Source organism: Manis pentadactyla, chromosome 8 (assembly GCF_030020395.1).
Source record: "Manis pentadactyla isolate mManPen7 chromosome 8, mManPen7.hap1, whole genome shotgun sequence".
NCBI lineage: Eukaryota > Metazoa > Chordata > Mammalia > Pholidota > Manidae > Manis > Manis pentadactyla.
The window spans coordinates 87,018,661-87,044,124 of NC_080026.1; the positions used below are offsets into that span (position 1 = coordinate 87,018,661).

Genomic DNA, 25,464 nt, shown 5'->3' on the forward strand with positions numbered 1-25,464 from the left:
AATTAATTTTCTTTCAGTTCTGGAGGCTAGAAGTCCAAGATAAAGGTGCTGTCAGGGTTGTTTCTGGTGAGAGCTCTCTTCCTGGCTTGCAGAGGCCGCCTTCTTGCTTTGTCCTCACATGGCCTTTCCAACGTGAGGGTAGAGACTCTAAGATAGAGTCTGAGATGCAGACTCCTCTGGTGATTCCTCTCCCACTTATAAGGATACCCATCCCGTTGGATTAGGGCTTTATATTTGTGAATTCATCTCACTTCCCTACTTCTCTAAAGACTTTTGTCTCCAACAGCTATCACATCAAGAGTTAGAACTTCAATATGAATTTTGGGGACACACACTTCAGTCCATAGCACCCACTTTCTTTAGGAAAAGAAAATTACCCCCAAAAAGTAATCTTTTCCTGAAAACTTTTTTTGCACTATCATATTTCACTTTCAAAAATTGTAACCATACATTTCTGGATTACAAGTAAACTCATGGGTGTTTAGCAATCAGAATGAAATTGAGAAGTAGACCCACACATACATTGACAACTGATTTTCAACAAAGTTGCAAAGACATTTCAGTGGGTGAAGGTAGTTTTTTTCAAAAATTGTTCTAGAACTATTGGACACCCACATGAAAAAAATTTGACATTGACTCATATCTCACACCAATACAGAAACAATTTAAAAATGATCATACCCCTAAATGTAAAACTTAAAGCTATAATACTTCTAGAGGATAACATAGGACAAAGTCATTGTGACCTAGGGTTCAGTAAAGATTTCCTGGATATCAGAACAAAAACAGAGTATATATGTAAAGATACATTAATAAATTAGACTGAATCAACATTAAACTTCTACTCTTCAAAATACACTCTTAAGAGAGTAAAAAGAGAGGCCACACATGGAAAGAAAAATGTTTCAAATAATGTTTTATAAAGGTCTCTTATCTACAATATATAAAGAACTCTCCAATTTCAATAAGTAAAGAAACAACTCAATAAAAAAATAGGCAAAATATCTGAACAGATATGTCACCAAAAAAGATATGTAGACAGCGAACAAATTCATGGAAACATATTCAACATCATCATTAGGGGAGTGCAAATTAAAATTACAATATGATATCACTATACACCTATAAGAATAGTTAAAAAGTCTGATCGTATCAAGTGCTGGTGAGGATGTGGAGCAACTGGAACTTTCCAGCATCATTTGTGCACATGGAAAATGGTACAATCACTTTTTTAGAAAGAGTTCAGGAGTTTCTTAAAGTATGCATTCAACACCCATATGATCTAGGCTTTCTCCTCTGAGAGCAATAAAGAAATGAAACCATAAGTCCATATAAAGACTTGTACATAAATGTTCAGAGGAGGTTCTTTTGTAATATCTCCAAAATATAGAAAAAAACTCATTTCCATTTAATAGAAAAAGGAATAATCTGTGGTTTACACACAGACAGATAACAAACCAACAATCAGAAATAAGAAACCATGATATACACTACAATATGGATATATTTCAAAATAATTATACCAAGAGAATCCAGACAAAAGGAGTACATACTGTATCATTCCATTTATGTAAAAGTCTAGAAAATGCAAACTAATGTGTAGTAACAACAAATAGATTAATGGTTGTCTGAGGACATTGAAAGGAAGGATTGAATGACTGAAGAGAGAAATTACTAAAGTTCATCAGGAATCTTTGGGGGCGATACATTATCTTGATTTCAAGGATGATATAACATTATATACATATATCAAAATATACCAAGCTGTGTACTTTAATTTTTGCAGTTTATTCTTTCAGTTATACCTCAGTCAAGCTATTAAATATATACACTTACCATTGAACTAGCAATTCTACTTCTAGAAAAATATGTAACAGTTCTATTGGTTCAAATGAATGATTCATATATATAAGGATATTCATTACATAAGTATGTGTAATAACAAAAGATTGGAGGCAACCTGTCCATCAACACATAACTGATTAATGGATACATTAAGAAGAATAATCAGCTATTTATTTACTGGAATGGAAGGCTCTTCATAATAAATTGTTTAATGAATAATTCAAGTGGCATTACACTATAGTATAATGAAGTATAGTAAAAAAGAAGATCCACAGGAGTTATCTTGAAATGACATGGAGCAATGTCTTAAATTACATGTTAAGTAAGGTAAGTAGGTGACATTGGAGGCTTTGAAGTAGGGTAAAATTTAATCAGTTATTGTCTCCCTAATTAACTATTCTCCTTAACAGTCTGATTTATGAAAAAAGTTTTGGTGGTTGAAAGGTCTGAGCTCAGTATCCATCTACCACTAAATAACCTTAACACAAGAGTTAAATTTTCTAATACAACATTTTTTATTTTAAATGTGGGAGTAACAATTCCTATCTCTTAGATGTTTGGGATAAAATATTTAAACAGTCTGCATTCAAGTTCCTCTACTGCAACTTGCTCCACTTAAAATGTTCTAGAATTCAATGGATGGTTTAACCACACAGCTGGTTACACAAGTCAGAAATTACACATCTCCTTGATGCACCCATTTGTCCAACTCACCAATGTTGTGCTTCTGATTCTTTCAAATCCATTTATTCTTTCAGTCTTTACTATCAACCAAATGGTATAGGATACTTTATTCTCTTACTTGGACTATTACAATGATCTCCTAAGTATTTTGCATGTATCCATACAGCCTGCTTTATCCCAATATGTACTCTGTGTGATATATAACCACAGGGACATTTTTTTTAAGGCAAATCTTATCATAGCCTCTCTTTCCTTAAAATACTTCTCATGCATCAAAGGCTCAAGGCAAATGACTACCATCCTTACCCTGGCTTCAAATCCTGCATGTTTTGCCCTTCTTTACCTCTCACCCTATACATTGTTTCATGTGTCCCTTTATTTCTGTTCTTGACCTTCATATTTCCTTATTTACATGGCATACTACTTATGAACCCTGGGCAATAAACCCTATTAACTGCTGCACTCTAAAATACTCCACAATGGACCCATTCTTAGACTAGAAAGGTACTCCTCTGATGGTTCACTTGTCTCATAAATTGCATGACAGCTTTCAAAAGCTCCTTTATAGTTCAGGGTAGTTTAGGACTCTCCCATCCAACCCCTTGTCCCTCACTCTTTCATGCTGAAGGAGTTTGTGGTCTTAGATTCTACAAGCCTCCTGTTTTTCTACCCAATTTTTCTTTCCCCACAAGTGTTTGGCCCCTAATGACTTCTTAGGTCTGGTCTGAAAACTGGGTAAGAATTGAGCAAGTAGGAAGTGTCCAGTGGCCCCAGAGTAGGTAGAAGACATATGCAAGGACAGTAAGCAGCTGGAGACCAGCCGCTTGAACAAATGGAGTACAGCCTTTCACTGTGCCTGAGCTCAAATATTACTTATTGAGAAGCACTTTGTACATTTCCTAAGGAGCTTGTGTTCTTTTAAGTATTTATTTTTCTTTGTTTCTCATTCTTCCTCTATGGGAAAAATAGTGGCATCTTTAACTTTTCTCATTGTGTAAATGGCCAGTATTCAAAATTTGGTTGGATTGTCAGCAAACCTCTGAAATAAGTCTCAACAGCATCTTCCCCAAGATCAGGTCTCTCAGTGTAGATTGATATTTGAAAAGCCACAAAACCAGAATGGACAGCAATATCAAGATCAAGACGACAAGATACAAGACAGGAAAGTCTCAGACTCTACGGAAATTAAATGGGCAATGACATGACTTGATCTTTAGGAAGAACAGGCTGGCTCTTACCCTTACAGGTGCTCTTTCTTCAGGTCAAAAATACAAGACAAATATATGCTGCTTCAAGAAAAACATGATAAATACAAAGATATGGATAGAGTAAAAGTAAAAGATGTGAAAAATACACCATAATGAAAAAAAGCTTGAGTGGCTGTATCAATATAAGGCAAAACAGGTGCCATAGGAAATCATATCACCAGAGATGAAGTAGGTCAGTTCATCAACAGTATTTAGCGAATCCAAAATGTTTGTGGACCTGATAACAGAGCTTCTCCATAAATGCAAGAACAACTGACAGATCAGTGAAGAGAAAGAGAAAAATCCACTATTTCGTTGGAGGTATCATATCCTTTTCTCAAAAATTAATAGAATGGGTAGAGAAAAAATCAATAAGGATCTAGAAGACTCAAAGAACACCATCAACCAACTTAACTGAATCTACATTTATAGAACAAATAACCTAAGGACCTAACCGAATAATCATTCCTTTCAACTACACATAGAATGTATGCCAGGATAGGCCATCTGCTGACCATTAAAAGCAAGATGCAAAATTTTAAAGTAGTTTAGGCCATTCTAAGTTTCTCTCTGTAGTAATTAAGTTAAATTAGGAATCACTAATAGAAGATGTCTGAGAAGTCCCCAAATATTTGAAAACTAAACAAAACACTTAGGTCAAAAAAGTAATCTAAAAGAAAATTAGAATATATGTGCTAAGACTAGTCTGTGCCAAAGGAATCAGACACACTACCTTTATCTAGCTTAAGACAGAGTAGGGGAGGCAGATCTCAATCAATAATTCACACAATTATAAGTTATCTACGCCATGAAAGGAAAGTATATTGTGTATTTAGAGGGTGATATTATATACCAAGAGGACAGTGGATATGGTCAGGGAAGTCATCTATGAGTGACATATTCTTAAAGTGCTAAACAAAGACTAAGTAAAGCTTAAATAGACAAGGTAGGGTGTCAAATAGTGTGTTGAATTTCTGAGAGGATGAAATGTATAAAGAATGTGTTCAGTGCAATAAACTTCTAGATTTGGGGGGGAAAAAGTCACCATGATGCCTGGATTATAGCTTAAAAGGAGGAGTTTAGTACAAGAAATATTTTAATACACTCAACAACTTATACATCAGGCATAGAATGTGGAGGTTGTCCCAAATATTAGAGGCCCAAGTGTTGCAAGCTGAGATAGTAGAAGTGACATTATAAGATTTGCATTTCAAACATATCATCCTTGCTACTCTGTGAGGAATGGATTAGAAAGATGAAAAGTAAAGGTATCCAAACCATTTAGGGACATCTTCCACCATTCGAGGAAGAGCTAATAAATGGCAACTTGCACTAACATGCAGGCAATTAAGGAGGCAAGTGAACAGCACCTGTGTCCCTGGTACACTCCTGCATTAATCCCTCATTGATTTATTCATTAAAACAAGCTCTGCCAAGTTCCTTCTGTGTACAAAAAACGAGTAAAATTTTCTCCCTGAAGATGTTCACTGTATATTTGAAAGATGCCATCAATATCTTTTCTTGTGATTATCATCAAATGCCTCTTTCTAGTGTATCATCACAGCCTAATTGGATTGAACAGACTCGATTGTGACTTGAACAACAAAATACTTTCCTGAGATAATTATAATGGTAAAACATACAGAAATAGCTATTTTTATTGTGTGTATGAAAAAAAAAAACCCTCTGGTTTAAGTATAGAACTTGATCTTTTATCCTTAAGTATTTAAGAAAAAGTTACAAATTCTGTCTCTGCAGTGGTATCTGTGTATCTGTAGGCTGAGGTCTATGTTTAGTCTAAATTGTATTGCTTGCTAATAATTTGAATGAAATTAATTTATTAAACAATAATTAAGTTCTGTGGTATTTTGCAGCATTAAATTATTTTCCTCCTATGAACATACATTAATTTCAAAATACTTATTTACTTCCTACTATATGAGACGTTTTGCTCAGAGCTCATTTAATTAAACTCTGTTTAATCTTCCATTGAATCATATCATAAGAAAACATGTTGGGGTACTGGGACTAGACCAACATAGAGCAAAGTTTGTCTAGAGTCTATTGATTGAATTTGGGATTGAGCTGCCAGCTGAACCTTCATCTTCTCTGAGCCAAAGGTATGAGGGGATTCCACATGCGATCTCTGAGTTTCATTCATTGCTAGTTAGATGTAGGATTGAATGCCCTTCATAATGCACCTTTTTAATGACTTACATTTTCCTTCAGCTATAGCCTTCTGCATCTTCCTTGCTTTTCTAGACCTTGGCTCTCCATAATGTTTTGGGCTGCTATTATGTTTCCTTTTCCTTTGATGTAACCACTTATCCTATCTGATCCTAAAGCCTCTCTCTGCACTTTATCTTGACCATGTGTTCTGTTCCATGGTCTGCTTTTCTGCTACATTTGCTGTGTTGGATCCTTACAGTCCAAGTATAAGTTGCTGTCTGAATTCCATACTGCTAAATAGAGCTCCCTTGGATATAAAAGAACTTGCATTTATCACTGACCTCCAGCTCTTGCTCCACCTCTCTGAAATCATTTTCATTAAACTAGTCTTTTTTTTTTTAATTTTATTTTGGTATCATTAATCTACAGTTACATGAAGGACATTATGTTTACTAGGTTCCCCCCTTCACCAAGTCCCCCCCACATACCCGTCCACAGTCATTGTCCATCAACATAGTAAGATGCTGTAAGATCACTACTTGTCTTCTCTGTGTTGCACAGCCCTCCCCATGCCCCCCCACACACTATACATGTTAATCGTAATGCCCCCTTTCTTTTTTCCCTCCCTTATCCCTCCCTTCCCACCCATCCTCCCCAGTCCCTTTCCCTTTAGTAACTGTTAGTTCATTCTTGGGTTCTGTGCTTCCACTGCTGTTTTGTTCCTTCAGTTTTCTTTTGTTCTTATACTCCACATATGAGTGAAATCATTTGGTACTTGTCTTTCTCTGCCTGTAAACTAGTCTTTTTACCAGCTCTGGTCCTATCATCATGTTGGGTCTTGTTCGCTTTCTTGAGCCCCATGTTGCTAACCAATATGATAATGTCCTGGTGAAATCCTTCTAACCATCTGGGTTTTACACTATGCCAGACAGTAACTACAATGGTAAAATATGTTCCCAGCCTGGGGCAAATAACCTTTAAAACCAAAATCAGCCAAAGGGAGAAATAAAGTGGGAGAAACCCATTTATTGCTTACAAGCAGTTATCTACTTGCCCATCTGCTTGCCCATGTCTTTTGCAACCCGGCTGCAAAAAGGGCCCCACCAAACCTCTCTGGTCCAGATCTGCCTTTGTTCCCCTTGTAATCACTTATTGATATGGAGATGAACTGCTTCTCTCCACCCCCTGGAAACACATTGTTTTGGAGATGCACTAAGGCCAGGCAAGAGAATGTTGAAATATTGCAGATGGAGATTCTGGAAATAGTGCAATTTTACCCACACAGACTTAAAATACAACTCAGATAAATACATTAAATTTCCACATTTCAGTATCATGTACATCAGTTGTTTTTAAATCTATCTGTGCCCATATAGGGTTATATATCCCATTAAGAATTTAATGAGAATTTTGGACACTCTTAAGAAAAAAGTACATGGAGAATTTATTTTGCATTTGGTTCCATGTGTTAGGAAGGAAAGGATTCATCTTGGTGTCACAGGGAAGTCAGATATAGTGAGACAAGAGACCAAAGTCAAGAAAGCCAAGTAAGTTTTAATACACTCTGCATAAAGTAACAGAGTGGGCCTGCCTAAGACAGACAGGCGTGGATACTCATTCTGAGGCTTTTATGTGGTTTTGGCAGGGCAGAGAGGTCCTTGATTGACAGCTGTCAGCTGTCTAGGCTTGTTCTGATTGGTGAAATGGGGACAGGGGCTGTGCTGTGCCTGTGCCTCTCATGTTTCTTATCTGGGGGGACCCTGGACATTTCCTGAGTCACTCTGGACCTTGTGGCTTCATCTGATTAACTCTTTGAGTAATTTCTGGGTTCTATTTGATCAACTCCCTGAGTCATCTTTGGGGGGCCCTTTCTCCTTTTCATCCTGCTCATTTTTGTCTTTCTGCCTAACACATGGATCCTCTGAAACCCATCAATACATCCTTAAAAAAATCATAAATCAGTTTCATGTCAAATGTCCAGAGACCACCTTTATTAGAAACACCTGAAATGTGGTTTAAAACTGCAGTTTCTTTAACTCTATCAGAGACCTACAGTTTCAGTGTTTCTAAAGTGGGAAATCATTATGTTTGACAAGCAATCCTGACACTCTTACATCTATTAGCGTTTACAAATTGCTGTTGTAGTTCCTAAAGTAGTAACCATTTTGGCATGTTGGGCACAGGTGGATCATAGACACAAGGTTTGGAAAAATCTAGAAAATAAATCTCCCTGAAATCAGAAGCAAGTCTGGAACTGACTTTATTAGCAGTGGAACAAACTTGAAAATAATGCAGGATCCATCATATTTATAGAACTCATACTGACCTCGATGAAATTCCCAGGGAAATCCATTGTTAAAAAGACTTGAAAATAGATTTTGAGGTTCCAAGTAATTTGGTTGCTCTAAATACTTAACATTTCCCTTCATGGTTCAGATTCAGTTTTCCATTACTCAACCTGAAAAGAAGATTATGAGAAAAGTCAAGGGTCAAGTAATTGTATCACCACCATAGAGAGACAATGTGATTATTTAACAACCACATGAGAAAAGACAGGCCTCAGCTCTGGCTCACCTGGGTCACCTTGACTACTCTGAGAATTCGTGCACTTTATACAGACCTTTTTTGCCCTTGCACCTTATCTATAAAATGACAGAATGGGTGTCCTGTGTCCCTTCCAAGTCTAACTTTTAGACTATAGGAGACACCTTGACATTTATTTCTGCAATAATGATTCACCAAGCACTGAATAAATTTTGGAACTACTAAAAATGAGAAAGGTATAATTTTCACTTTATTCCTACCTTCATAAGTAAACATTCATTAATTTTGAAAGCTGAGATATCTTTTTTGCCATGTGATCTAATTTTAAAAAACCTTCTAATCATCTTTTTATTTATATATAGAGTTGTTTGAATAGCTCATCAGATCCACCTTTAATATTGTTATTCAAGTTTAAAATATATTTTAGTGGTCAACACTAAGTAATCCATGGGATTCATAATGCTCTTCATTTTCTGATATATTTTGATTGTTTGCTCTCTTCTGCAAAATTGCAGCTTCATGGAAGCAGGAGGCAGGAGATTCGGTTTGTTTTGCACACTACCTTACCTCTAGTGCTTATAGCAATTCCTGGCACATAGTGGGTGTTTAATAAATACTGGCAGATGAATGACTCAATGATACATTTATTCCTATTTAAAAGCTGAATGTATCACATTTTTCTCAGAAAATGAGTTTACTATTCAAGTGCTAAATATCTTGTTATGTTTCCTTTGAACAAAAACGAAAGGCACATTTGAGAGAAAACTAGAGACACAGAGAAATATATTCTATTACTCCCTCTGGATAAGAATAGCACTTCCTGATACAATGAAACATAACGTCCTCTTAACTTTTTGCTTCATTAAAGAGGCAGTGGTTGCCACAGGTCTTCCCATCAGAGCCACAGACTGGATGGTAGGCAGATTGACAGTTTGTATTTCCAGTTGGGTTCTTGTTGCTGGTACTGCCAGTCTACAGTAATGTTTAAGACCATTAGGTGAGTATAGGGAACTTAATTTAATTCTGATATTGTAATAAAATTAATTTTTGATTTAACATTGTGCTAAATCAATGATTTTGCTGGTCCTTTGTACTTTTATTTAATCCATGCAACAATACTGAAAGGAAAGTATATTGTGCCCTCAGGCACACAAGGCATTTAAGTGACAAGCCCACAATAATATGAGAATTAAATACCCACGCTGGGATCCAAATCCTGAGTTATCTGACTCTGGAGCCCCTACTCTTACTACATGACAGACTGCTTCCACTTTAATTCTTTGTAGACAAGCCATTCCCTATCTGAGGAAGCAATAATTAAGGAAAAGTTACATACATATACAAATACAAAACACAAATGGCCAAATTTTTTGAGCCTTTCTTATTTCATATCCCATTAAAGAAAATGAATCAGGAGGTAGAATTTTGCAGAGTTCAGTTGAGTAGTACTTGAAGCATTTTCTCAGAATCAAGTTATAGAATGACAAAAGCCTGTGAACACAAGCTTTGACTAGCAGATGAGGACAGAGACACTACTTGGAAGGGTGAGGAACTTCAACAGAGGGCTCAGCATTCTTAGAACTGAGGAAGATGAACAGGTCTCCTGGTCTTTTCCATTGGTTCTAGGTGACCATGTTTTTCATATACTAATCCATTACTTTCACTCACACATACTCTGTGAAATGGACAGGATTAGCATCCTTGTTTCAGAAAAGAATATACAACTGAGAAATTTTAAGTGGCAATCTAAACACTCAGAAACCTGCTGGTGGTGACATTAAGATATGGATGATATGAATGTCCCTGGGAGATTACTGCTTCATGCCAGCCTAGACATAGACCAGGAGGGACAGGCATATTTCATTTGAAAGGGTGTTGAGGAATGATAAGTTATGAGTTTAAAAACTCAGTTTCTGTTAAGATAATGTGATGTAGGAAGTGTTCTGGAAAACTGTGTTGGATGTATTAAGTGTAGTGTCTAGAGTCATTGTTAAATGGATTTAGAAGTCTGGTGGTTGGGAGAAAGATTGGCTATGAAGGCAGTGCCCAGCAGGACTGAGAAAGGAAGAGATGAGTCACGGATGTGCGCATGTTTGCAGTGATGACTTTCAAATATCACTTGTTCACTCATCTGACAAATAGCTCACGAGAATCTATTATATACCTGCCTTGTTCTAAGATCTGGGGATATCATTGAAAAGAAATGCCACTTTCTTTAAGAAGTTCATGATACAATTGAATAAACAAATCAATTACAGAGCAATATGACACAGTCTGTGCTAATGGATATCTTTAGATTTTTGAATACTAATTCATGGAAAATCAAATGATTCTGTACAATGTGGATGATGTCTGAGCGAGAGTGACATGAAATATCCAGTAATGTCCAATCATGGACATGGTTTAATCATGAAAAGTTATTCAACCTTCTCCACATCACAGAACCCTTTCCAGTATTCCCAACCTTACCCTACAGAAGATGCCATCATAAACATTCCAGACATGCTTAGGAATTTGGATTTTATCTTCTAGGTAGTGTGACACTACTGAGAAATTTTCATCAGGGGAAAATACATTAGATTTGTCCTTACAAGTAGCACTTAAGTAGTTTGTAGATCATAGATGGGATGGAAATGGGCATGAAAGTTAAATTTGGTGGAGATATGGGCTCAGTTAATGAGGATCTGAGCTAGTTCAGTATAGGTAGAAAGGCTTGAGTGGAAAACAGAAGGCAATGAGAGATGAAATGGAAGGGCATGCTTGCTACTCCTTAATAATCATAGGTGTATACAAAAACAATCATCTCTAAATTCTTTCTCATTTCATTGAATTAGTGCCATTAGCATTTATCATTAGTGCAGTGTTTCTGTTAACTATTTCAAGTCTTGAAAATATAATGGCTGAGGTAAGTTACAGAGAAAAAAAGAAATTAACACTCACCTGAATTTCCTTTATATTGTGATTCAAAGGGTTGTCTACACTTTTTCTTTCTTGTTGAGTGTAAAATGGTCTTGATCTCTGTTGTTGCCTAGACAATCCTGGTTTTCCTTGGTGGCCAATGGATCCTGGTTTTCCTCAGTGGCCAGAAGATCCTGGTTTTCCTTGCTGGCCAGAAGATCCTAGCTTCCCTTGCTGGCCAGAAGATCCTGGTTTTCCTTCGTGGCCAGAAGATCCTGGTTTTCCTTGCTGGCCAGAAGATCCTAGCTTCCCTTGCTGGCCAGAAGATCCTGGTTTTCCTTGGTGGCCAGAAGATCCTGGCTTCTCTTCCTGGCCCAATGATCCTGGCTTCCCTTGCAGGCCAGAAGATCCTGGCTTCCCTTGCTCATTAGAAGCCTCTGGATTCCCTTCCTCACTAGATCCTCCTGAATTCCCTTGCAGACTCCCAGGCTGATTGGAATCCCCTGATTCTCCTGGCTGGTTGCCATGGTCATCCTTGCATGTTGCTACGTCCCAGCTTAGTCGATTCCTTCTGTCCCCTTTGAATTTTAGCTTCATTTGTTCCCTCTAGAATAAGTGCAGATTCTGGACCCTCTTGTAGTTTAAAAACACTTGTTTTCAAAGGTTGGGTTGAAGATACTGGAATACACCATAAACACAAAAGTAAAAATGAAGTTATTCAACTTGAAGAATTTAAATCAATAGCATTCTTTCCCACAATATAGTATGTATTTAATGCCTCTTTGATTTTTTAACCAAACCTCAAGGCAGAATCTTCCCATTGCATCTCATAACCTGAATATTTTGGCCCCTTCATTTTTTTTCTTGACTGTATTACACGGTTTCTAAAAATCATGGGATCAAGCAGGCTTGTCTTATTTCTAAATTGGAATCTGAATTATTTGAACTGGGCTTCATACTATCCCAAATTCCTTTTAATGATTTCCTGATGAATCAAGCATGTGCTGTTTAATGCCTATTAAAACCTTCTCCACATCACAGAACCCTTTCCAGTATTCCTAACCTTACCCTACAGAAGATGCCATCATAAACATTAAGCACCTTAATTATTTTCCCTAATTGACTGTTTACTATCTCAGTTGTTAAGTTTACCATAATTTATTTAACCAGTCTTCTAGGAATGAGCGGCTAGTTTATTTCCTCTTCTACTATTACAATGATTTCATGAAAATCCTAATAATACATCATTTTTCATATTTATACATTTGAAAGATAAAAATTAGGGGTGGAATTTTTAGGTAAAAAAGGTAACTAAGATATCAGAATGTGGTTTTGATCATCTATTTTTTAAGTTAAACTTTTATAAAATAATTATCTTCAATTTTGTAGTTTAATTTTCTCTTCTGATTTTACAAACTCTAAAAACATGCTGGGCCTTGCTTTATTGTCATAGGCATTCTCTCTTCTTCACCCTCCAGATCAAAGTAACCACTACATCTGGTATTCATATACTTTCTTCCAGCAACAAATACCTGCTGAATACATACTAAATGCCGTCTAGCAAGACACTGAAGTACATAAGAGATATGGTATCTGCCATCATGGAACAGTAATATTAAGGGATAAAAGTAATAGTAAGGGATATTATCTCTGTGCTATTTTTTCTCATATATATATATATATATATACACATACATACATATAAAAGAAAGGAACAAATAACCACCAGAGATTATGGTTTTATATATAAAACCATATTATTTTTTTCTTTGCTCCTCCCTTTTCCATCCCATCACTTAGCTCTATATTCTTATTTCTTAACTTCGTTACTTCAACAGCTCCCTAAATGGCATCTCTATACAACTTTTCTCATACATAATCAATTTTCAGTATCACTACAGGTCGATATTTCCCAGCAGAATGGTTCTGATCACACCTACACTCAACAATCTGAAACAACTACAATGTTTTCAATGAAAAGAGAACCACTATTTCTTATGTTCCAACTACAAGGAGCTGAAGGTCATAGGTACTTTACTTTCATTATTTCTTTTCACTAGATGTAAGAAAAAATTGTCAAGTAGGAGGTCATAATTTGGAGATAAGTTGGATTCTGTTTCATTTATTGTAATCTTACACTGAAAAACATACTATTTGTGCCATTTATTATCTTGAGAAATCTACCTCACTAGCTGAAAATTTCTGTATTGAAAACAGATAACCTAACTGTACTAAAGTAAGGAATACAGAAAAGTATATTGAGTGATAGGCACTGAAGAATTCAAGTAATGGCAGCTAGAGCTAGTGTATGCATGATTCCTATAACAATCTGTTATTTCCATTTTAAAAAATGAGAAAACACAGGCTAAAGAAAGTTATATTTTCCAAGAGCACATAAATAGAAAATTGCTAACCCAGGATTTGAACCCCTTTCTATATGACCATACAGTCCTAGATGATTATGCAAAACCATATCCTTAAAGGTAGATGAACCTGAATATTCACAGACTTCATAATCCTTTTAGACTAGTTTTCTCTCCACTGTAATGTTTTGCTTTCCCTCTTCCCTTGCCCCTGCTTCTCTTAAGCCACACCAAACTATTCATTGTTATATCACCCAGTTACTGGTTTTATGCCTCTTGTCTATATTTATGTCATCTGAAATTATTTCTTCCATCTTTCTGTGTGGCAGATATTACCCATTTAAAAAATTTCTGACAAAGTATTACTAAATCACTCAACATTTCTACTTCTTTACTTTGAAAGTTGAAAGGAAAGTCATTGAATGTGACTTTTCTTACCTGAGAATATGGCCAAGAACATGAAGGGAAGGAAAATGGAAGCCCCCCTATTAGAGTCAGTTGTTTCAGACTTGGTTGTTGGATGGTTCTAAGGATAACTCTTCAGTGGATGCTTTCTGAATAAACCATGCTGATCACCACCATGTTATATATTTGAAAAATCCTCCACCCTAATTGCTACACATTGTCACTTTGTTAAAAAATTACAGAGTAATGTTCACAAACTGGAAGGTGTTGCTTCTTGAGTGGATTGTCATTTTAAAAATTAGCTTCACCCTCTAACTCCCATAATAACCAGACTTTAATATGCTTCTATCACATATCTTCCTCACAGAAAAAAAAGAAAAAAAGGTGAAACACATCTGGGAAAGTGGTCAATTCAATGTTTACTTTTTTATTGTTGATAGATAATCTTCAGTCAATACTGCTATTGACCCCATACATTTTTATATTCACAATAAGATTCCCATGACATTTTCCAGCAAATGAATTATGTGCCAATTATTTACCTCAAATTATATTTTAAAAGCAAGTAAAAATGCATTGAGTGTTGGTCATTAGTAAGTGATGAATGAATCTAGTATGGAATGATGATAGGTAACATATTTTTATGAGGTAACAAGGTACAATAGATCTCACGTTGGGAAACAACATTACACCACTGATTGGCCCTCATGCTTCAAGCTATTACGCCAAACAGAAACTGCTGTGAAAATCACGTTGGGCTCTTAGTCTGTCATAAACTCAATATTATAAAACACTGGAATGTTGTATTCAAGACTGGTTGCCTTATATAAGAGAAACTTGAATTAATGGAATCTTGTCCAAAAGAAGATGACCTTGATAAGTGAGGTCTAGAGGCCATATGGCATAAGGTTGGTTTATGGCAGGCGGAAATATAAGCTTGAATAAAGGCTGACTTAAGAGTGATGTTGCCACTGGGTTCATCACTGACGGGCATTGACATGGAAAAGGAAGTTATTATTTTATCTGAGTAGATCCAGATGGAGATGCAGGATAAACATTTATGTTTCTAAAGAAAATTTCAGTTTTGGGAAGGGAGGTGAGCTAGATGATTCTTACAATCCTTTACAATTCTAAAATCCTCAGATTTAGTGTTTCTGGGTTGTGTTTGTTTTTCACTTTAGCTTATTTAGAAGAGAAATTTTGAAAATGAAAAATAATTTCTTTTAACAAAGCCAACAATTTCATGACATCGAAAAGGACTGGTTTTAAATTTTTCTATAGTAAGCAGGAAACATTTTTTACTCCTACATAAACATTCTCAGTACTGACCAGGATTCATATAAATGTCAAAAGAGGCTTAGTGAGCCAGAACCTTGCATTATGCATATATATACTTCTTTTTAAAGATCAGATAATTTCTACCAAAATTTCATCATGAAGAGTTTCAAAATACAAACTGTAAGAACTGTACAGTGAAAACCCATATACATGCCACCAAGCTTCTTCAGTCAATATTTTGCTACATTTGCTGAACCATATGTTGATCAAAGGGTAAATTTGATGCAAGTTGTTTTCACATCCAGATATTTATATCAGAACTCAGTGCAGTAAATTTCCAAATATCAAATGGACCACAATAACTGTATTTGCAATTTGCCTAAACAATGCTTTTTACATACTTAGTGCCATCATCTGTCTTACCTATGGTTTTTAGTATACTAGCACTGGCACACAGCAGACATAAATAGTATGATGTGAGTGCCTTGTACTTGAGGATACTGCAATGAGACAATAAAGTCTCATGAAGCCTATGCTCTGTGACCTCAGAGACTACCTCCACAGGTTAGTTGAAGAATTTCTTGGTTGCATTAAGGCACTGTTGTCTCTCTCTAGTTTCCAAACCATTCCAAAGGTCCTTTGAATAATTGCTTTTAATCCTCCTGTTTTCTTAAATGAACATTTAATTTCTCCTTTAACGATGAGAATTCTCCCACCTTTAGAATTGTCTTCCATTATCTTCCTTTACATTTGGAAATATGGTCAAAATTCTGTTTTGGAGTAGGCTCAGAAAATGCTCACCACGGCCACACATTAAGGAAGGGGGAGGGTATCTCACATATCTTGGATTGGGATTCTAGGTCAAGGCTGTTCTTTCAGTAGTCATCATATTTGGGTGGAAGTAACAATAGCAATGGAGTCAGATGACCTGAGGTATCTGTTTCCCTCCTTTTTAGCTATGTGATCTTATGCATGTTATTCTCTCTCCATTTCTCTTTTTTTCTAATTTTTTTCTCCCTCTTTTTTCTTCCTATCTACCTTTCCTCTTATTTCTAATATCACGATAATAACACCCCACTGAAGGAGTATTTTAGTGTGATTTTGTGGAAAAACTTCTTATGTGCAATTTAGTGACCTTGGTTTCTAATTGTGAACTTTTATAGTTTTCTGTGTCCTGTTACCTGATTTGATCCTATCAAATCATTTGTCATGCAGCCAGAGGGAAGGGACTTTGAACTCCTTTTTAGCTTTCTTTTGTTGAATGCTAAACCACTATGTTCCTTTCAGTTCTTCCTTAGAAAAGATTAGGACATGTCATATTTGGTTCTTTGGGCCCCAAGAGGTGGGTAAAGATCAAGCACAGTAAAGGAAGGAAGGCATCTGCTGTATAGCATTCATTGGGATATTCAGATGTAGACACAGATAGGTTGACCTGAATCCAGCAAAAAATTGAATATTTGGTCAGGACTTTTAAATATAATTAATAATACATGGAAAACATAATTCCTCTTAAATTCAGTATTACCTTGCCAAAGTTGTCAGAGCCAGACTTGCCAGTTTGTTACCACGTCTCATCAAATACTTCAAAGTATTAGGAAAGATGCCAAAGGTCAAGCAGTAGGTAACTGCTACCTAATGCAAGGCCCTTTGCCATTTCTCACCTGACTTACTTATTTGATCATTTCACCCAGTCTGCACCCCTATGGAGGTGTTAGTTTCAGAACGCCAAGTCATGAAGGGTAGCACATACTTGAGATAGAAGCTTGGGCAACTTCTCAGCTTTGGGCATCAATTTCTTCACAAAATTTCAATGCAAACAAATTCAAATGTATTCAACTTCATCGTTTATTGAGATGATGCATATATCTGAAACACACACTTACATTTCCCATTAATGTTAGCTATTGTTATTATACTTAGGTAAGCATCTGAGATTAGAAACATAACCTCTGCCAACTTCACTTTAGTTGAATACACACGCAGTAACTACAGAACAGTAATAAAAAACAGTCCATAATATTAATAGTCATGGACTAATTTGGCTATAATAGGCACTTATTGACTTATTCTTGAAACTTTCACAATGTGGAAATTTTTTGATGTGCAAGTTTGCAAATTTAGGGATAGAATCTGAAATATAATCTCTTTCACACCCCCAGATTACCCTATTTATCACTACCACCATAAATTATTATTGTGACTTTTCTTAAAGATCTCATCTTCATACTTAAAGAGAAAACAAGTTAAATGACTTGGCACCATGTCGCTCATCAGATTTGTTAGTTTTAGCCATTCAGGTCCAGGTTTTCTACAACTGATTTCTCAGACCTTACTTCCAGTTACCCTCCATATCATGTCCACTCCTAATCAGTCTTACAATTATATTTCAAAGGAAGCAGCATGTTTTTCAAGTATTATTTACAGAGCTTGACACCAAAAAGTCCTCCATCACTCTTGTGCATGTCACACCTCTCCTAAAGAGGTGCTCATGCCCCCTTCCTGCCCTCAACCCCAAGCCAGTCATGTCACGTGGCCATCAGAACAGTGCATGTGAGGACATACCAATTTTAGGTCTAAGCCATAAGAGTCTGGCAGAGCTGGTTGAAAGATTATGGAAAGAGAGACAAAGGCAGAGACAGAGAGAGGAATCTCTGTAGCCACCCCACTGAAACATCAGAGCTGTAACTGAAGTCATTGTGGATCCCAGCAGAGCCACTCAGCCAGCATACAGAGCAGAAGTCGATCACACCTGCTGAGCCTGTACAAACTGCACAACTGTGGGCCAGTAAATGATGGTTTTTGTTTTAAGCCATTAAATTAAAGGTGAGTTGTTGTGTAGCAATAGATAATTGTTATAATATTGTTGACAAAACAATGATTATTTTTTCACATTGAATCAAGACCCCATAGTAACTATAATAGGTACCATTTATTGAGGTACTTTGTATGCTTTTAATACTTAATTTAATACTTAAAACATTACTTTAGTAGTACTAACTATTTAATGAGGAAAGTGGGAATACCCTTCCTAGAAAGAGAGTCTTGGAAAATATTCAAGATTAGCCTGTGAGTTCCTCAGTTGGAGATCAACTGGTCTTTGGTACAGAACTACGTTTCGAGTGTAAGTCAGGGCTGGAAAGAAATCTTGGTGCAGCAATATGGAAAAGATTTCTGAGTCTCCTCTAGTATACACTGGGTTATACCTCACATATTAATGCTAGTTTACATCTCTGATATCAAGGGTAAATCCTTGCTCAGTGGAGATATGGGAAAACCTCTAGCACAGTGATTTTTAATTTGAGATAAATGGTTCCGTTAGTCTATGGAACAAAATTTACTGTGTGTGTATATTTTCATTTCCTGAAGAGCAAGCTTGTGGATGCCATTGTATTTTCAAAATATCTGTGGCCATGACAAATCACACAAACAAATCAGTTCTATAATCTATTGATTGGGGAGTTCCCAAAAAAGAAATCTACAAAAAACAAAGTCTACAATTTTTTGGCATATTACCTGTTATTTTAATACTTTTTTCTTTGAATTGATCAGCTATTTCTGCTTACAGCCATTTTAATATTACTTGTTTGTGGGCTACTTATATTTTTCTAAATCCATCTTTAAACAAATGTATTACTATTAATTTTTTCCAAAAGAGCATATTACATACTACATAGCAGAAATACCAGTTAGGTACTTAAAAAAATATTGTGTTACTACTTCTACTACCACATTTTCCAAGGATTTTAGGATGTTAACATTTTTATTTCAATGCTTTATACACTGATCAACACCTACTATATGCAAAGAGCTTTGGGAGATGTCTTAATTACAGAATTACACACCTATAATATACCTTAAAGAACATCCAGCCCAAATCCCAGATTTTACTTATGTGAAAGGGAGGATCAAGAAATAAATCTCTGGTGTTCCAATGTAATGGCAGAGCTTGGGCTAGATTCCTACTCCAGTGTTCCCTCCTCCGTGCATTTGCTTACCGTACAATGGCCACAGAATATAAATAGCCACATGTACAAATATAGGTATTATGAGTGTATGTGGCCCTGTATGTGCTATGGCCAGGTCAGATACCGACAGCCTATGATGTCTGATGCCATCACATACTTGAGGCTGTTTTCCAGACTCAGAGGTCTTGGAACAGTGAGCTTGGGCCCCGCGGGACCCCACAGCCCTAAACGTAGCTGTAAAAGGGAAAACAGATTGCCCAAGGACATAAGGTTTTTTTGTTCTCATATCATCTCTGTCGCACTTGTATCCTGATTCACTGGTCTTTTCATAATATTTTGCTTTCTATTTCTATATTCTATATTAAAAATAACTAATATTTATTAAAAACTTACTAAGGACCAGACACAGTGCCAAATACTTTCCATGAGTTACATCATTCAATTCTTAAAATAACCTATTATATAGATATTATTTTTGTTTCTCTAATGAGAAACACAGATTAATGTCATAGAATTATATTGTGAGAGAGTCCATGTTCTAAATTTTTTTTCTTAATTACAATAAAATACCACCTGCTTGTATCAGAACTCAAACAATACAACAGGCTCTTTGTCTTTATCAGATGTCACCCACTTGGTGTAGGATGACGCTCCAGGGTGTGTTGGGGGATGAATATTTCATAATTGGCCTTGCAGATTTAATGATCACAGTTCAAATACTCAGACCTATTTATTTTCTTTGCTTTTCACTGGTACCTTGAAACACTTCAGACACTAACTTGTTAATAAGTCCATGAAAAGAAAAGAGTATTTACACAATTCTTACATTAAGGGTCAGTTTGCCTGAATTTAAATTATGTCTCTGTCTCTTATTGATTTGGTTACTGATCACAGATGTCTGTACATCGGAGTCCTCTTATGTAAGGTAAATATTAAAATAATACCTATCTCATTGGACTTTTGTGAAGATTTAATGAGTTAATATATGTAAAGTGCTTAGAACAGTGTCTGGCACATAGAAAACACTGAAGTGCTCCACGAATGTTAGCTAATATTACTGCATCCAAAAATTGACACTAGTGTAAGCTGACACTTAAGGTATTTTAAATGATTGCTGACACAGCTGGTGATATTCTACTGTAAGGAGGCAAGCCTAGGAAATATTTGAAGGAAAAGAATGTGAAAAGGGAAGTGGAAGGGGCGTGCACTGTGTGTCCCTCTGTGTGTGTATGTGTGTGTGTGTTTGTGTGTGTGTGTGTGTGTGTGTGTGTGTGTTTCAAGGTTGTTTGAAGGAAAAAGAAATATTACCACTTGGTGAAAGTGATAAAGAGGCAAATACTAACTCACTATAAAGAAATCGTTCTCTAATGATGGAGTGGGGCTTCTTTAGATTGTGAGTTTTCCAAAATCCAAAGTACTCAATGGGATGCTCAAAACTGTTGTGGCTTAAAGTAGAAAAACAAACCTCATGTGCCATCAGGAAGCAGAACCAGTGTGAAAGTGAAGCTGATCCTGGGGCACTATGTGAATAACTCATCTAAAAGATCAGAAGTCAGCCAATTGTGGCTTAGTAAGGAATATGGGCACTGGGTAAGCAGATTTCATTTTTTAAGAGTTTCCAAAAATCCAGCTTTTTACGAGAACTTTTTCAATTTTTAAGTATTGGCATCTAACTGAAAAACAGTAACACCATGTAATCTAAAACATCCCTGAGCCACATGCAGCCATTTTGCCATTTGTTAGAGACCTCTGCTTTAGAAGCAGTGTGTTAAAGCATCTAATTGAAGTGCCCTGTCTTGAGTTCTGACCTTGCATTTTCCACATACTCATCAGAGTCTTTGGAAACAGCCTTCTCAAAGACACCACTTTCTCACCATGTTCTGTTGTTTTCTTCTTCTACTTAGACTCTTACTCCCTTCTTTTCAACTGGCAAATTTCTCTTATGTCCTGGATCAGCTAAAATGCCATCCCTTCTGTGAAGTCTTCCTTTAATGCACTTCAGTTATTTCCTGTGACTCTTAGGATGAGATCTGAGTGCCTTGGCTGAGCTCCCAGGGCTCTTTATGAACTGGCTCCCATTACCCTTGATCCTGCCAATCTTATTTGCATTTCAAGGCTTTGTGGTTTTTTTTTTATTTTGCATTTTGTTGACTTTATGTTTGTTCTCTTTGCTTAGAACACCCTTCCCACAAATCCCCACATGCCTGTATCCTTCTCAGCTGACAGGATTCAAAGTAACCAATTTCAAATAATTCCTCTTTCTAAACTGTACTGATTGTGTCTCATTGCATGTCTCAATTTTGTTTGCTTTCTAAATGCATGAATAACTGAAAGGTATTTTTCAAAATCTATTTTTGTGCACCCACTTAAATTCAAAAGTGGAAGATTCTTTAATGTAGAGATCTTGTCTTTGCAGTAGAATCTCATCTACCATGAGCACTGAATAATTATTTGTGAAATTAATCAATGAAATACTTCATTCCCTGGGTTTTTTAAAACTATATTTTAGTTAGTTGGTGTATATATATATATATATATATATATGCTCTCCAAATTGTGAACACTCTGAAGATGTTGAACTTGTCTGTCCATTTTTAGGTTTCTAAGCATCCACAACATACCAATCAACATATACTTTCAACCTTTCTCACAGCCACACATTAAAAATCATAACATGTTATGTATTGTAAATAACACTGCAGTAAACTGATAAAACCAGAGACAACTAGCCTAACAGCTTCAGGTGTCCCACAACCTGTTCAGCTGCCCTAGCGATTGACGTGACCAACATTCTGTCTCAGTTGTTTCTTATTTATTGTCTTAACATGCAAGCTGAGAAGCTCTAAGACAAATTCAGTGTGTCCCTTAGGGCAAAATGCTTCCTGAATATACCATATACCATAGAATACTAATTTATGTCAGATGGTGTATGTTTCCTTAGGTAGAGCTTTATTAACCTTGAGTTCATCTGCATAAATTCTGAGGAATTGAGACTGAAAGCACCAATTGGAGAATTCCCGACCAGAAAAGTGTGGTAATATTCTGTGCCCTGTGATCATTTTCAGGTTGCATCATTTCATAGGAAGACAGTACAGCAATTACAAAGATGACTCTATCATTATCTAAAAACACATCAATGTAGAATGTCAGCCAAGATAGCTTTATTGAAACTGCTTTCTGTTATGCATAATAACAGAAATACATTGCAAGGAAGTCTGGGTAACAGGGAGTAAACCTGTGGCAAAAGGCAAACCGAGGCCCTTGCAGCATTGCAGCATCAGAGGAAACATTTGCCATCGTGTTTGAAACCAAGCTTTCCATTTCTTTCCCTGAAAGAAAAGCGATGGTGCTCAGAATGAAATGCAATGGAAATTGGTTAAGCCCAGGCTAGATGAACTGGGAAAGGGTACTCGCACTGTCTAGGTCTGCTTGGGGATAATAATAGTGCCTTTTTAAAATAAGAATCATCTGTAAAATACTTAGCACAGTAAGGCTTAATCAGTAATTTCACTGACTCATACCTACATTAGCCCAACCTAAGGTTGCTGTTCTAGTAGCTTCCTCCATATGCTTTCTTAGCTGCTTTGCAGAATTCACAGCGATTATGGTAAGTTTGTTCATCAGTACCACAAACTGGTTTATGGATCTTGGGACAGGGTTTTCCACCTGTAGCTAGTTGCTCATAGTTGCTGCAAAAAGCCTGTAATTTAAGTGAAGTTCTTTTTTTATTTCATGAATAATGGCGTTGACATCAGTAGCTCTATCAAAGAATGAAAAATATGCTAAATTTATGCTTAGAAATTCTTTTAAAAAGCTTAGATTTTATTATTACAATTAAAATACATGTTGAAAATAAAAAGAAGTAGAAGTCGTATGTAGTCTTAGTGCCCAAGAATACCCTTTCTTAGCATTTGCTATTTTTATTTCTATCTCTTCTGTATGCATTATTTCCATTTATATAATATTAAAAATAGAACCACACTGTATTTATGTTCCATTTATTCTTTATCATTTACCATTTCTATACCATTATGCACATTCTGAAAAGTGTGATTTTGTGGTATAATTCACCACCATAAATATATGAAATGATTTACTTTACTAATACTTCATTGTTGTATGTTTCTTTTTTTTTTTTTTTACAGCAATTGGGCTTGGAAGACCATTTTACATATAAAATGCTTGTATATAACATAATATAGGGAGGCACAGGGAAAGCAGTAAAGTACAGAGAAGACAAGTAGTGACTCTATAGGATCTTATTATGCTGATGGATAGTGACTACAATGCGGTGTGTCGGGGGGGACTTGATAATATGGGTGAATATAGTAACCACAGTGTTGCTCATGTGAAACCTGAGCATAAGATTGTATATCAATGATACCTTAATAATAAAAAAATACTTGTACATTCTGTATTTTCTTAGAGTATGTTCTTATAAGAAGAATTGTCTCAAATATTGCAATGCTTAAAGGCTTCCAATGCTGATTATCAAATTTCCTTGTCATAAGTGTGTTTTCAAGTATAAATTACTTCTCTTTCTCAGAATTTCTGGAGATATTTGTCTACACCCCTCTTTTATATCACCCCTCAACCCATCTAGCAGCATATTACCTTTTTATCCAATTCCTGGGACAGCTCCTGGTTAAAGTCAAATGTTGAAAAATATTTGTTGAATGAATGGGAAAAAAAAGAGCAGTTAGGGTGTACATTGCAGATATCAGTATTACAACTGACTTGCTTAATTGGCAATGATTCTTAGAAAATTCACACCACACCATTCAAAATCCTACGCAGTATGGCTCCTCTATACATTTCCAATTGTGTCTCTATAATGTCCCAAATAAAAATATCTGACATTTATGGAGTGCTTACTATGTACTATGCACAGTACTAAATACTTTCAATGTAATTATCCATTTTAATCTCCTCAGCAGGCCTATGGAGTTGATATTATCATTACCACCATTTTACAAATAAGGAAAACAAGACCTAGAGAAGTTCAGCTTTTTCAAGCTCACATTAGTTATTAAGTTGTAGAACCAGAATTCAGTGAGGAAAGTCTAACTCCAGAGCTTATGTTCTCAGCCATTACACCATTATGGCCATATAAGAACCCACTAATTTAACCAAATTGTTTCATTAATAACCCTTGGAAACTCTTTGCTTTTTCACAACACTGTACAACTCCTTCCTCCTGGAATAAGTTTTCCTTTTCATATCATTCTTTAAGGTACATCTCAATACTGTCTCATACTCTGAAATTTTCCTAGTATCACTCAGGCAAAAGCGAATTGCTCCAGTTTCCAAATGCCTACAACTGACACCAACCTTTAGTAGCACGAACATGTTATCTTCTTTTTACCTTTTTTTTTCTATTTTGAATGCAAACTCCTTGAGGAAAGGGATCATTAAATATTTATATATATAACAATAGTTCTATCATGGATTTCTTCATCAGCTGTCTCTCTCTCTACCTGTCAATTATACAAACAGTGCATATTTATAATACAACCTCTAGAAATGCAGAGTCATAGGAAAGGAATTTATGTAAATCGCCCATAATCTATTATCAGGAAATGTGCACTATTTTTGCACAAACTATATATATATTTTTTTAGATAATTATTTTTTTATTGAAGGGTAGTTGACACACAGTATTACATTACATTAGTTTCAGGTGTACAACATAGTGATTCAACATTTATATACATGACAATTCTAGGTACCAGCTATCACCATGCCAAGCTGTTACAATATCTTGCCTATATTCATTACATCCCGGTTACTTATTATTTTACCATTGGAAGTGTATATATATTTTTTTTTTTTTGTGAGGGCATCTCTCATATTTATTGATCAAATGGTTGTTAACAACAATAAAATTCTGTATAGGGGAGTCAATGCTCAATGCACAATCATTAATCCACCCCAAGCCTAATTTTCGTCAGTCTCCAATCTTCTGAGGTGTAACAAACAAGTTCTTACATGGAGAACAAATTCTTACATAGTGAATAAGTTCTTACATGGTGAACAGTACAAGGGCAGCCATCACAGAAACCTTCA

The 25,464-nt window shown here is 35.9% G+C and overlaps 1 pseudogene; it reads right to left on the reverse strand.

Annotated features, from left to right (window-relative positions):
- Positions 1-9,335: 9,335 nt before the first annotated feature.
- LOC118933545 (MARCO-like protein) lies at positions 9,336-14,307 on the reverse strand (annotated as a pseudogene).
- Between the last annotated feature and the right edge of the window lie 11,157 nt (positions 14,308-25,464).